The 16,199-nt window shown below is 37.1% G+C and overlaps 1 protein-coding gene across 5 annotated transcripts in view; it reads left to right on the forward strand.

Moving 5' to 3' along the window:
• Positions 1-16,199, forward strand: part of foxp1b (forkhead box P1b) — a 208,046-nt gene that overhangs the window by 29,617 nt on the left and 162,230 nt on the right. For 4 of the 5 annotated variants that reach the window (XM_081381534.1, XM_081381536.1, XM_081381533.1 and 1 more), the window contains exon 3: positions 3,804-3,907. The exons of the other annotated variant lie outside the window; for it this stretch is intronic. The gene's annotated coding sequence lies outside the window, so the exon portion shown is untranslated. The remainder of the gene's footprint in view (positions 1-3,803; positions 3,908-16,199) is intronic. 5 annotated transcript variants of the gene reach the window in all.

Here is a 16,199-nt window from a genome sequence, read left to right on the forward strand (position 1 = left end):
ACTTTAAATTACTTTTTCACATCAGTCTACACTCCATACACCATAATGACAAATTAAAAAACACATCGATCTGTGACAACTTTGCAAATTTATTAGAAAAGAAAAACTGAAATAAGTGCATAGCACTGAGTTAAGAGTTTAAATACTTAGGGCCTATGTATAGTTAAAGCACCTTAACAGCCTTTTTGGGTATGATGTGACAAGCTTTCCACATCTGCATTTAGCGATTTTCTGCCATCCTTCTCCTCAGATCCTCTCAAGCACTGTCAGGTTGGATGGTGACCATTGGTGGACACTGAACAGCCATTTTCAGGTTACTCCAGAGTTGATCGATTGGGTTCAAGCCTTTGGCTGGGCCACTCAAGGACATTCACAAAGTTGCCCATAAACTGCTCTTGCATTGTCTTAGCTGTGTGCTTAGGGTCATTGTCCTGTTTGAAGGCAAACATTCTGTCCAGTCTAAGGTTCTGAATGCTCTGGACTAGGTTTTTTATTAAGGCTAACTCTATATTTTGTATGGTTGAGCTTTCCTTCTACTACTCCAGCAGGTTGCCAGTCCCTGTCTCTGAAAAACACCCCCATAGCATGATGCTGCTACCACCACACTTTACTGTTGGGATGGTACGGCATTGTGCAGGTGATGAGCAGTGCCTGGTTTTCTCCATACATGATGCTTGTAATTGAGGTTTGCCAGGCCAGAGAATCTTGTTTTTGTCACATTCTGAGAGAGTCCTTTAGGTGCTTTTCTTTTTTTTTGCCAATTCCAAGTGGGTTTTCATGTGTCTTCACTGAGAAGAGGCTTTAGTCTGGCCACTCTGTCATAAAGCTGAGATTGGTGAAGTGTCCTTCTGTAAATTTCTCGCATCTTCATTAATGATAATGGAGCTTAAGTAGAGTGACCATCAGCTTCTTGGTCCGCACTCTAACCAAGGCCCTTCTCCATCAATTGCTCAGTTTGGCCAGGAGGTCAGCTCTAGGAAGAGCCTTGGTTGTTCCAAACGTCATCCATTTAAGGATAATGGAGGCTACATGCTTCTGTGAACCTTCAATGCAACATAATTTATTTTGTAGTCATCCCCAGATATGTGTCTTGATACAATCCTGTCTCTGAGCTCTATAGGCAGTTCTTTTGACTGCATGGCTTGGTTTTTCAGCTGTTAGACCTCTTATTGAGATGTGCGCCTTTCCAAATTATACCCATTCAATTGAATTTGCAAAGGTTACCTCCACTCGATGTGTGGTAACCTCTATATGTGAAATTGGAATGCTCCTGTGAGCTAACTTTCATGTGTCCCAGAAAAGGGTATGAATACTTATGCAATGTAATTTCAGTTTTTTGTTTTTATTAAATTTGCAAAGTTGTCACATCTGTTTTTTGTTTCATCATTATGGTGCAGTATGGAGTATAGATTAATGGGAAAAAAAAAAAATAATTTAAAGTAGTTTAATATAAGGCAGCAACATAACAAAATGTGGAAAAATGAAGGGGTTTGAATACCTTCCCAAGCCACTGTATACATATTGAAGATAGAAGCCTATAGATGTCTCAGACACAATGTATTTCTCACTTGTTTAATGTATCAAGTTTGTCTCCGTTTTCCCCTCATATATCAGGAGACTTAATGAACAATAAATCAATTAAATGTCTTAAGATATATGAAAGAAACAGGTGAGAAAAACTTAATGCCTGCTTGAATATAAATTATTAATTAAATGATTAGGTTTGTCTAGTAGTAAAAGTAGCCACAGTACAAATTTAACTGTTGCTGACATAGAGTTTAGAACTATAAAATGTATGTGGATATACACTGGTTGCCTTGTCATTTAAGAATCAAGTATCCTGCCAAAAGATCATGTTTCTTTAATTCTACTTCCTGTTGGTAAAGATGTCAACATTTTTATTTAAAGGTATATAAATGTGGCTGATTTTTACTCTCTTCCTCTCTTTCAAGGAAGTTTGAATGATCCATCTTTATCCTGGAGTAGTTTCCACCTCTTTTTCACTTTCGTGTGCTCTAGCTGTTCTTCAAATACTACAGTACTCCTCCCTCCTTTTCTCTCTCTCTATACCTGTAGCTATGTCCTATTGCTCCTTTTAAACTCCCTATTTTTGGAGTTCAGTGATGTGAGAGTCATAAATACCAGCGAGGGGTCTTTTGGGATCGTGTATTTTCTGCAGCAATGACAAGAACGCGGGCGGCTAATCAGAGCGGCTCTTATCTGAAGCTGCTCAGCGCCCGACACGGAACAGAGGAATTCGGCCAACTAAGGGGGTTAGAGCTTGCTGAATTCCATGCAGAGGAATTACATAGAGATGAGCTGTAATGCAAGGGTTGATTTTTATTAGGTCTGTTGGGGGCAGACTGTGAATATTTGGTCTCTAGGTGGGGATGGGCCTGAGTTTGTATGTACCAGTTTTTTTATTTTTATTATTCAAATCTTAGCTTTCTGATGTGGGAATTTTTATTCTATTTTATTTTTTTATACCTGTGTGTGTGTGTGTATATAGAGAGAGAGGGAGAGAGAGAGATATAAATATAAAAAAAAGTCTCATAAATTCTTTATTTTTTGACATTGTTGCTAAATTGATTCAAAATATTTGAAATAAAAATAGTAAAATGTAGTAAGACATGTGGTTTTTCACTAAATAATCAGTATTTTATTATTTTTATTCCTGCACCAATATAAAACTGCAAACCAAAAGTACAAAAAAATAATAAACAGTAATATTAATAAATGTATAAACTGTTTATTAATAAGCAATATCACTAAACAGCATATATTTTACTAAGCTTTTTAAAACAAGAAATATGTTTGTTTTATTCACACAAATTTCCCAATTCAATTTGCATTTGCTAGTCATGTTTAAGCACTATTAAGATATCTGTCTTGGCTCTATCATTCTGACAAGAGTAACCGGTGTGCTGTAGTCTTTTGGAAAAATAATAGGCAAATAAAAAGTGCATTAAAATCATTGCAATGTTCACAATGTTGGTTAATTTTATATTGCCATCAAAATACTTTCAGATACATCGTAAATATTAAATGTATCGCCTAGCCTTCTGTTGAATAGCATGGCATCAATAGCAAAGCAATTTGCCCTCACACTAATAAAATGACACCAAGCAGACCTGCGCCGGGTTAACGGAGGACAAACACTCCTCTCCGTTTTCGTCACTTTCTGTTCTCTCTCTTTTTTACCATCTCACATTCTTTTACCCCCTCCTTTTTCTGTCACTCTCTCTTTTTGTCTCCCTGTCGCTCTTACTGAGAACACACTTGAGTAACTGCTGACCTCTGCAATAAGCGTTTTACTATGCAAATCACCTCCACTGATGCTGATTGGTCTAAGCCACGTGTCACCGACTTACGGGATCTGACAAAATGTTCCAGAGAATTCTGTCAAGTAGTGTGTGGCCGCAGAATTTTCTTAGATGAGTCGTCCCTCGAGTCACTACCATTCATCAGAACAGCACTGCAGATTTGAGCTGATTATCAGATGTTCTGTATAAATATCACAAGTGTCAGAAATGCTTGCCGTTGAACATCTGAAAATGCGTTAAGATGCATTTAGGTCAGTTCTGGAATTAATTTGTCACCAAATTAAGCATTTGTGGTCGGATTTCATCACGTTTTGCCTTTTTCCTTTCTCATTTGAGTCATCATCCAGGTTTATGTGGGTTGAGTGAATTTAAGGGACTTCCCCCACCTTTAGAGAATGGTATCAATTCCTGTGTGTAATTTTGCTGACCTTAATATGCACTTGTGTCTTTCTCTTGTCTTTTACTCATTTTGTATTTCAGATTTAGCTGGCTGCACCGTATCCAATGGTTCCGCCCCTGTGTTCCCTTTTCTGAATTCTGATTGGAACAATGGAATGTAAATCTCATCCAAACAAGTGACTGTGGTATGTTCTCTTAAGTTTTTCTTCCTTGAAACCACACGATTGAATATTATCTGCTGTGCTGCATCTTTTTTCTTTTTGCTTTGCATTGCAGTAATAACGATGTACATATTTCACTACACCCGGATGATTGTTTTCTTTTAATCACTCTTTCATATCTCAGAAGACATGATTTGTTGCATGTTTTTTTTTTTCACATGCACTTCAATTAAATATCAACTTTGTCTCAGAAGTTTCTCATAAAATGCCCTTGAAAAAAAAAAAGAGGAAACAAATGAAGCATTTGTTGACGTACTGTAAGTGTTTAGTTTTGGAAGAATTTGAAGAAAGAAAAAAATCCTGACACATTAAAGAGATCTCCTATGTCTTGTCTACGAGAACAGTCATCCTGAAACCTCAAACTTTCTCAAAATATATATATTTTTTTATCTGGGCTGGGTTTGTTTTCTTCTACTCAGTGGTTGATACTTCTGCCCATATGCCTTTGCCCCACTTTTTATGTCACTGTCCCTTCACACTTACACTTGGGCGTCATTCATGAGCCTTCCTGTCTTTTTCACTTTGCAGCCTCGTGTGAGCGTGCTTGTATATTTGCGACTGGCAGAACACTTTTCTGCGCTGTAGAACTGGCACGGTGCCAGTCCCTGCCTTTGCCACTGATCAGAAGCAAACGTGACATTTGTGCCGAGGTAATGGAATCCTTGCACAATTAAATCCCCGACTGCGAGGTGAAGTCGCTCCTTCCATCCCTCCATCCTTCTCCTTTCCTTTAATCCGCAGGAGGGACGGCTGTGATGATGAGACCGTCTCAGCACGTCGCCCCTCTCTTTTGCTCTCCGTGCCATTTTTTGTTTTTAACTTCTCCACATAAACATCTCTCTGCCTGGCAATTAATTACCACAAATGTCAATTAACCCCCTCCTTCCAAAAAATAATATCGTAGGAGAATTAAATTTCAATTATAAAAATTACGTTGGAAGGCGGCAACGTTAAATTGCTTTAATGAATTGTGCTGAAGGTGACAGTTGTTATTTTGCAGCCCGTCGTGGTGGGAGACCTTCCGCCTGCTCTGATACAATGTGAAGTGGAGGATGAATAGAGGAAAACAGAAGGATGGGAATGAAATGAGTGTTGAGAGAAACAGAGAGGACGCATTTCCTGCAGTAACCGCTGTACGTAATGCCTCATTTGTGGGATACAGCAGGCAATGGCGTGAATCATTGTTCTGTGCCAGCGAGAGAAAGCACTTAGGGGTCTCTTTCTTTCTCTCTCTCTCTCTTCCTCCCTTCCTTATTTGACTTGCACAACTGCTGATGGTGCATTTGCCCACCGGTTTTGCTCCAGGACCGTTCCTCCATACGTTATCATATTTAAAGAAATAGTTCATGCAAAAATGAAAATTCTTTCATCATTTACCCACCTTTTATGTTGTTCCTAACCTGTATGTTTTTTTTCTTCATTCTACTGGTTGTTCTTTCCCATGCAAATAGTTCACATGGGGACTGGTGGTTTCGAGTTTCAAAAAGGTCACAGAGAAAGGTGAAAGTATCAAAAGCATGGTCCATATGACTCACATGCTATATTACAAGTCTTTTAAATTCTTACAATGGGTTTGTGTGAGGAACGGATCAAAAATAAAAGTTGTTTTTCACCAAAATGCTTCCTGTGCAGTGAGCTGTTTACCTTTGTGAGTTAAATTCGAGAGAAATTCTGAACTCTGTTCAGTTTGAGTTCAGTTTGATTCAGTCGTCATTTAGTCTTGTTCTGAGAGCTAGATTAACCGATTCTGTCTCAAAAGAATGATTCCTTCACAAATTGTGCAGTTGTTGTAGAGAGGAGTTTTGTATTTGTCTGCCAGACTATAAAATGGCTGAAAATATACTTGCATTGTGACTTTTTAACCTCTTTTTACATAAGAAAAAAAAAAACGTTAGTAACCACCCAGAACACCCTGGTAACTTCTAGGGGTGTAACGGTTCTCAGTAAAAAAAACTTACTGTTCTCCACCCACGGTTTAGCATGCACTTGCATTGTGGTTCATCTCAAATCTAACAATGCATAGGCATCCATAATACGGTTTATTGAAAATAAAGTGTGAAACAGAGTTAGGCTGTTTCTGTCAATGGATGCACTTTCTGTCTCATCCTTTGCATGAGACATTAAACCGAGCTCCTGATTCTCTGTGGTCATTAAAAATCCCAGGATTTCCTTTGAAAAAAGAGTAGGGGTGTAACCCCAGCATCCTGGCCAAATTTGCCCATTGACCTCTGTCCATCAAAATGGCATCCCAATAATCCCCATATAAACTGATTGGCTTCATCACTCTGTCTCCTCTCCACCAATTAGCTGGTGTGTGGTGGGATTTCTGGCGCAATATTGCTGCCATCGCATCATCCAGGTGGATGCTGCACATTGGTGGTGGTTGAGGAGATTCCCCATTCTATTTAAAGCGCTTTGAGTGCAAAGAAAAGCTCTATATAATGTAATTAATTAATTCCCCATAAACTTTGTTTTATGCGAGTACCGTATGCTGTAATATGACCTGTCATTTATGCCGTCATCACCCCAGGTGTTGATAGCACGCAAGTGCAGGTAAGACCTGAACAGCACACATTGCGATCTGTGTTTAAACTAAATTTTTATTTAAGCCTGGCCAATTTAAATATTCAAGCGCAAGAAGACATGAACGAGAACTCTGGTGCGCTGTAAGAAGAATTGTGCATGCACTCATTCGAAGCGTGCAAACCTGCGTCTCGGACAGAGCGCAAATATCGCGTTCTCTTTCAAGTTTGAATGGACAAATTCACACAAAAATTATTTCAACATGCCCATCTTGTCGAGTATCCTTGCAAACTTAGGTTATGTCTAAACGTAAACAGTCGAGAAAAACAAACCATGTGTACATTATATCTCAGTGAGAGCAGCCTAATATTCCTGCTCGCTGTGTTTTTAATGTTTATCAAACAACAAAAGACAAGGAAATCACTTACTACTCTTGACTGAATAGCTTTTGTAACTTTAATGATAAATCTTTATTTAATTTATACAGTGAAGATTATATGCAATGTTGTTTTACATTTGATTACTTCAATTTCTGTACCTGAACACTACTGTTAAATACTAGAAAAACATGAAAAGAACTCTTATTTTATTTGTATCAATGATCTATTGTATTTGTTCTTATTTTAATTTTATTTTTTAAATTACAGTAGTCCCTGAACACAGCACATATCGTACCGTACTGAAACCATGACCCTAAAATTGCGATTAAAAACTGAACTGAGTTATTTGAACTGTTAATGTTACACCTCTAGTAACTACCTAGCAACCACTCATGTTGGAAAACACAACTCTCATCAAATGTAAAAAGTTAGTTACTACATTTCTCATTTTTTGTTTAGTAACTAGTTACTAAAATGCATCACATACTGTAATTTCTCACCATAATTTATTGTAACTTGTGTGTTCAAAAGGGCTCATGATGTCTTGTGTGTGTTGGTATGCCCTTTGTGTCTCTGACATTTCACTATGCAGAGTGATCGTATGCGTGTGTGTGTGTATGTAGGGAGGCATGAATAATATCTCCCAAAATAGAGAGGTCACCCAACCATTTTTTTTTTCCAGAGTTGAAGGTTAATTTGAAGCAACAATAAAACAGATGCTACCATTTCCTCATCATCTACTAATAATAAACTTAGAAACAATCGGTAATAAACTTTGGACAATCTCAGCACACCCCTGCACTTGAGTTGGACTAGCCCAAGACCTCTCCACATATTCTCACCATCAGTGATTAACATCTCACTTTGCTGACAATGATTTTCTTTGTTCATCTGATTGTAAAGTGATAGAGAGAAATATTAAATTGGACCTTGATGCTCATCAAAAGCAAATTTCATCCTATAGGAAAGAGAAATCAGGAATGAGATCTCTATGACATCTCTTTATTTCTCATTCACAGTAGTTAGAATAAATGGAAAGTGACTTGACTCCTGTTAGTCAGAATTTTCTCCTAATAAACACCCCAGAAGCATTACATGTACATTATTTGCTTTAGAGCAGTGATTCTCAACCTTTTTGACTCCATTGTCCAACACAATATTCAGTGGAATTTTTACAAAATTGCTTTTTTCCAAACTTTTAACAGAAACTGGAAATGTTAATATATTCAATTAATTATTCAATTTATGTCATTCTGAGACCTCTGCCCCCTTGTTGAGAACTACTGCTCTAGAGTTTCAATCCATGCTATCCAAAAAGTCAGAGATACCAATATGATCTAAAAAATTCTCATAAAATTCTCCCACAATCACGTTATCTGACCTATTCAATCGACTTTAGCTCTATACACTTACTGTATGACAGTTTGTCTTTTCATTCATGGAGGAACACTTGAGACAAAGTTGAACTTTGAAGAGTAACTCCATGTCTCCAATTCTCCGGAGCTATAAAAAAAAAAAAGAGCAACCCTTGAGCGATAAAATTATCCTCTGGGATTGGTTTGACAGATAGATTAAGCAAATCATTGTAATTGTACCATTGCCCATCAGTCAGTCAAGCAGAAAAATGCTGTTTAGTGAATTGAGTACAGATTGAATCATGTTTTGGCCAGTTGCATATTTGTGGCTGTGCAATTAACAACAGCTTAGGAGCCCCCCACACACAGTTCAAGACCACCCCGACGGGCATGGAAATGCAAGTACTGTGTGATGTTTTTCTTTTTCCAAGCATCTGGTTATTGACGGCTATCCACACACACACACACATACATTTACATTAGGCCTACAGCCCTCTGACTGGGCAACTGAAACTCAACACTCATTTAGCAGTGGCTCAACATACGGCCTGCTTCACAACTTAACACAGCACACACACACACACACACATACACACTAAAAAGTTCATTAGATCAGTAGCCTGCCTTAATTGCCTCTGTGTAACACACACTGCAGGCTAATGCAGGGGGTCTCAATGCTGTATGTGTCCACCTCACTCAGGGCTGATTTTATGAACACCTTTGTTGTACGTCCTTGTAGTTGCAGCAAGTTTGTTTCCCATCCTGTTATATTTCTCTTGATTCACTTCTCTGTAATAAGACTTGATTTGATAAATGAATCTGCTTATGTTCGTTTTTTTAAATGTGTCATTTCCTTGAAAAGGTCAGTGCTAAATCAGTAATTAGTCATGCATTTTCACACAAATATTTCTTTCTTTCTAGATAAACAGGAAAGAAAGGTCTTTAATATCTCAGGAGACGTAAATGAAACATAACTGAGAACTTCAAGTAATGACTTGGTTTCAGAGGTTTTTTTCTAAATAAAAAGACAAAAATGAGCTTTTTTGCCACATACACACTGCAAAGTCTCAGGAGTGAAAACCACATTTAAAAGCGAGAGTGAGTCCCCTAAATTATCGCTCTGTGTGTACGGAACACGACTCATTCCAGAAACTGTGAAAGTTTAAAAATATTATTTTAATTTTTGGTCTTGTTGTTTCAGCTTGACCCAAAGCGATCCAGTCTATGGAGTTATTAAAGTGAGCAATATTTCGGTCTTAAGCATTTCCATTTATTTTTATTTTTTTATGAGCTTGTTCTTGTTTGCTGATTTGCTTGCAAGATCTAGCAACACGAATGAGTCAGGCTCTTAGCGCTTTCCCAGTGATTTCTTACACAGCACATATAGACAAGAGATAGGCTACATGCACATTAAATTACGTATTTTAACATGCATGAGAGATGTATCAAATTTAAACAATGTTTCACCTTCAATTTATTGGGGGGGATTTTAAATAGAAACAAGGGACAATTATAAAGGTTAATGGCACAGCTCAATTTTCAATTTGATTAGAAATGTTTGAGATCACATTGAAATCTCTGACTTTTGATTACAGACTTACAGACTGATTACAGACTTACTAGATTGTATCCTGAGCATATTTTGAGACATTCACTCTTAAAAAAGGTTCTTTATTGAAATCTATGGTTGCAATAACATCCATGGATGTTTCCATTGCACAGTTTATTTATTTTTAATGTGGAAAAAGTTTCTTTAGATTATTAATGTTCTTAACACTAAGAAAAAATGGTTCTGTGGAAACTGTTCAATGCACTGTTCTGTTTCATTGATTTCGATGATAACCTTGTTTTGGAACCTTTAATTTTAAGTGTGTTGAGATCTCTGCTGAACTCTTGCGACAGGTCAAATATTAGTATTTTTCTCAAGAGAAAAATCAGCAAGGCAAACATCTTCAGTTCCTCTCCTTTTAACCTCATTGCTTTGTAGGAGTAACAATTGAGATATTAAAGAGATCTCATTTATGACTTTCTCTGTTGGATTAGCTCTGCAATATAACCGCAAATCAGTCCGATATTAATGACTGCTTTAGTGGTGTTTGTTCAGTCTTATTCACTGTCCCTTCTCCGCCTTCACAAAAGCTTTGTTACACCTAGCTTCCTAACTTCCTGTTTCGCTGGCCGGCGGTGGGCCGATGTCGTAACAGTGAGCATCAGGAAAAGAACAAGTCCGGGATGGAGTCCCAGGCAGCTGGCCGTGTGTGTGTGTGTGTGTGTGTGTGTGTGTGCGTGTGTGTGTGTTTGTAGGAAGCACCAGAGCAACTTGCAGCGAGCAGCAAATTAACGCCCATATCTCCTATCTCTCCCCTCTCTTTTCACTTTCCTGTTTGGACTCGAAGGTGATTGGAGGCACAGGCTGTGACAGTTGACGGAAGCAGAGAGAGAGAGAGAGAGCAAATAAAAGAGAAAGCATTTATTTACAGTGTGATGCTAGCTAAGAATGCGGTTTCACACAGGATGTGCCCCCCTGCTTCGGTCTGATGGGGGCAGGCTGGAGATCGGGGTGGTGGCCTGTATTGTGGAGCTGGTCTAGATTCTGGGCTGGATCCACCAGCACACCCTCAACGCTGTTTCCTGTCTGGGTGAAGAGAGATGAGAACAGGTTAGTGCAGGTCACTGGGAAAGAGAGCGGAGGATGAGAAGGACAGTCGAGGGTGTGTGAGTGTAGGGGGTGTTTAATTGTCTCAGATATGTAGAAAGGTCATGTGTTACGTTTTTTGGGCCCTTTACCTTTCTAGTCACCGCAGTGAACCAAACGCAGTCCCACAAGAAGAATCAAACATCCTACCACTGCTGTATAGCATTGAATCAGCGATTAGCATGTGACGCTCATAGTCATTTGAGGTGGATGTCTTCCACAAACCCCAGAAACAATCAACAGGCCGATGTAAATCAGATACACTTCCTTCGTCATATTCCTGTTTATGGGACCAATTTCAACTTCTTTGTCATACATCAGAGATATCAGTGTTTTTTTTTTCTTAGAAAAGGAGAATAGTGAGTTTTCTTCTTTTTTTTTTTTTTTTTTTAAAGGCTGTGAAATCTATTTGTGATATGCAATGGGAAACCAAGTGACTTGTTCTTTGACATTAAAATTCTCCATCTAATCATATAAGGTTAATGGCCTTAATGAGGCCTAAAAACGCAATGAGACATCAGATCTACTTTTTATTCACGGATCGCTTGTCTAAATAGGAGAAGTGGCGCACTGACCGTTTAGCCTTGCACTAATGACAAATTCTGTGAAGTTTGAGCTGAGAGAGCAGACTTTGGGTAATGATGAATACATTGAACATCATGAAAGCTTTATTAAGGAGATATGGTATTTTGATTTCAAGGTGTTATGATTTGTCCTTGTTAAACTACTTTCTGTAGTGGATGATGTTCACTGTTTGATATAGCACCTAATTTTCCATATTTTTGTGGATTTAATTGGATGCACCTATTGGATTTCCTATACATATACACAAAAGTTCAAAAGTTTGTGATCAGTAAGATTTTCTTTATGCGACCAAAAAATGAAAAAAAAAAGAAAAAAAAAAAATTACTATTATTATTTTTTTTAGCAAGTGAGTCAGAAGATGATTCACAAGAGCTCTGTCTGATTTAGTGAGTTCATTCAGTGAAGGATTTGTCAAACTGATTTAAAACAGGAACTCCTTGGTCCACACTGGGCATACTGTACATTTGAAGTAAAATATGATTTTTTCCTATCCATTACTAACTATCTTTTTTATAATATATATATATATATATATATATATATATATATATATACATATATATATATATACATATATATATATACATATATATATATATATATATTATAAAACTAAAAAATATATATATATATATATTTGTCTATACAATGTCGTTCAAAGGTCAGCAAACATTTTTTGAAAGAAATTAATACTTTATTCAGCAATATATATATATATATATATATATATATATATATATATATATATATATATACATATATACATATATACATATATATATACATATATATATATACATATATATATATTATAAAACTAAAAAATATATATATATATATATTTGTCTATACAATGTCGTTCAAAGGTCAGCAAACATTTTTTGAAAGAAATTAATACTTTATTCAGCAATATGCATGAAATTGATCAAAATTTACATTAAAGACTTTTACATTGTTAAAAAAATTACATTTCAAATAATTGCTGATCTTTTGAACTGTTAAAAAAAATCCTATAAAGTATCTGTAAAAAATGCGCAACTGTTTTCACCATTGATAATAAGAAGAAACATTTCTTGAACACCAAATCAGCATATTAGAATGATTTCTGAAGGACCATGCGACACTGCGGTCTGAAGTAATGATGCTGAAAACTCAGCTTTGCCTTCATAGAAATTAATTCAAATTTAAAACATAGTAAAATAGAAAACTGTTATCTTCAATCATAATAATATTTTACAATATTTCTGTTTTTACTGTATTTTTGATGAAAGCCATGGGGATCATTGGAGACTTTCAAAAACATTAAAAGATTTTACTGACCTCAAACTTTTGAATGGTAATGTAATTCTATTTAATAAAAATGTAATAACATTTAATTCATATAATTTATTTTGAATGGTACACTAGGAAGTAATGCAAAGAAAAGGGGCAACAGCATGCAAAATTACACCAGCAAGGCTCAAACTTACAAACCCGAAGTGTCAGAGCATGTGCCCTAACCACTAGGCTACGGCTCGACTAGATCTTCATGTAGCTGACGTGTTTGTGCCTGTCCCCTGGAGAGCAGGAACAGGAATCTGTCCATTAAAGCGGTCTCTGAGAACACTAGTGTACACTAGGCCAGAGGGGACAGGAGCAGTAAATCTGTGAAAGTGGATCTAGACCTGACAAACATGTGCAGAGCTGAGAAATCCAAACAAACAACAGGCCTGTTTATCTCCCGGTTGGGTTACAGAAACACACACACACACACACACACACACACACACACACACACACACTACAGCTTATGCTTCCTGAGTAGAGTTGTAGCATTTCTGTCATGTGGCTCTTTAGTTTCGTCTCTTGTAAACACAATTCACATCTTTGTTTTTGAGTCCATTATCTAGCAGACCCAATAGTCAGTCAATACAGTCTTTCGGACCGCACCATTTTGCATCGATGTATGTATTTATGTGCTGTATGCAGAAAAGAGCGGCTCTTTTGTGAACATGGTGTAAACAGCCATGTCAATAAACCCATAAACCGTATCAAGCTACAGTAGCTATATATAAAAAAAAAAGGCTAATATCTGTGGCTGAATTTTTTTTCTCACTCTTTTTTTTAAATAATGTTAACGTGGCATTGTAAAAGAGACGGATGATCTATATGGCAGATTGATCAGCGGGTAGAGACCCCATTATCTCTTTCCGTGTTAATTACAGTGTGCTCAGCTTGCGTGTCAAAAGACGGATAACTGACGAAGGTAAAATACCTTATTTATGCTTTCGTACTCAGCTGGCGGCAGCTTTCCTCTCTTTTTCTTTTTTTTCGCCTCCTCAGCGCTGTATATTTATCGTCCAGTAATATTACACTGTCAAAAACTATCATCTCTGTGGAGATATTATTCTCTATCGTCACCTTCACAGGAATCCATTTGGACCAGCTCGATCTCAAGTTACCGACTCTTCCTCTGCATGCGGAGTGGCTGAGCAAATTTGCTCAGAGATTTTTGGTCGTCCCCCGGGACGGCAGAAAGGTAATTCGGGTTGCGTAAATCAATATGTGGGCAGCCCAGTCATACCACAACGAAGAGACATGGCACCGATCTTGGAATGCCCTGACGTTTTTGTGGCTTTTAGTGGGGTCACATTTTGCTAACGGAAAAACAAAAGCAGAAAGATGCAGGGGGAAATTTCAGTCGCAGACACCCAGATGCAGTCGATGCTCACCTGAATAGTTTTAAACTCAACTAAACCTTTTTTTAACTTTAAATAAATCATTGTTTTTTGTTTTGTTTTTGTCAGACAAATCTGTAAATGGTTTTAAGGCATAGTTCACCAAAAAATTGTTCCAAACCTGTATGAGTTTCTTTCTTCCTCTTACCACAAAAGAAGATACTTTGACGAATATGAGTAGCCAAACAGTTGATGGGCCCCATTGACTTCCGTGGAATTTTTTTCTTTTCATGCCATTCAATCAATGGGGCCCATCAACTCATTGGTTACCCATATTCTTCAAAGTATCATCTTTTGAATTCAGCAGAAGAAAGAAACTCATACAGGTTTGGAATAACATGAGGGGGAGTAAACTGACAACATTTTCATTTTTGGGTGAACTTTGTAACTTGTAATTTTACCATAAAATACTGTCAAATAAAAACTTTTTTACCATATAATTTACCATGAAAAAAACTAACAGGACATTCCAAGATGTGTGTGACATCACATATGATTATATTTTTTAATTAAATAGTTTTGCTTCTTCTCCTTTTTCTTATAGGTGATGTACATTAGCTTGCTTTGTTACATTTTATGAATTTTTTTTTAGTGTTGTGTGTTACCTTGATGATGCGTTTAATATGCTAACTATAGTAGCTTGTATTCAACAAGCTAGTTTTTAACTATTACGTTAGATGTCAGCAAACACAAAACAAGATGTGTGATGTGTGAGAGTTTATGAAGACAGACTGAAAACAGTCACGTTTGGTAGACCTTACACCAAGATCACGCAGCATATTTATTGTTTGCGCTGTGCCGACGGGCCCTTTCTTCTGAAACACGCAGCAGTGAAACCCCCATGAAGGGACTTTTCAACCCTGTGTTACAGATCTCTTCCTTTTTTTTTTTTCTTTCTTATCACAGAGCGTGTGGTGTGAGAGGTAACATCAAAACAGTCTTTCCTGTGGTTTTGTGTAAGGGTGTCTGTCAGACCTGCAATCCTCAGGCCTTTGTTTGCACCTCTCACCAGAAAAAACACACTGTTATACATACACACTTCAATACACACACATTGTCTCGCTCTCCCTTTCAAAACCATTTATGCTTTTCATCACTTCCTGTCTGTTGACCACACCGAAACAGTTTTCTGAAAGGCTGTCTGGAGTCAAGCTTGATAACTAGAATTGGGTAAACAACAACAACGAAAAAAGAAAAAGAAAAGTTAATTCGCTTGGTTTCTTTGCACAGAACAGACTTTCCTGGCCAGGACTGTTTGAATTCAGCATAGTGCAAGGTGAATGTCATTGTTTTACCATTCCTGCGATGATAGCATTATCGTCTATTACTGCACCACATCGGTATGGTAGATATTTTGGTATTGTGTATGCAATACAAAGGAATTTATTTGGTTTTATGTCTGTTGAAATATTTGTGTCTCTGTTATGTGTGGATGTTATCATGTTATCAGGCGTCAGACGTTACGGTGAGATGTCAGAGCATCACCTGGTGGACTAGCACAGAACATAGGCCCTTGTTTAAATGGCAAACCCTCACATACTGTATAACTATGAGAAATCATATGGACATTTGTTTCTAAAGTGACTTTATTTCAAGTAATTGTGACTTTATGTATCTCTGTGACAATTAAATCTCACAATGTGATGTTTTAAAAAAAATCTTTCCTATTTTTTTTTTTTATATTAGGTAAAATATGTAACTTTTTTGTTCAAAATTAACATTTTAAATAAGTCAATACATCATTAGTTCTTGTTCCAACCATGTTTTTGTCTCACCCTGATTCATTATAGTAAGCCAGCCTATTATAAGTGTTCATATTATAGACCTAGTGAGATGGTTCCGGGGAATCACCTGTAAAAAAAAAAGCAGAATAGATGCGAGTCTGCCGGCAAAAAGAGAACGCGATCTCTTCGCGTTCGTAATAAAGAGCTTGTAATAAAACGAGAATCGACATCGGCGAGGGATATGAAATGCCATTTTTATTTCTGAACAGGATAGTAA

Source organism: Scardinius erythrophthalmus (genome assembly GCF_964197995.2).
Source record: "Scardinius erythrophthalmus genome assembly, chromosome: 12".
Classification (NCBI taxonomy): domain Eukaryota; kingdom Metazoa; phylum Chordata; class Actinopteri; order Cypriniformes; family Leuciscidae; genus Scardinius; species Scardinius erythrophthalmus.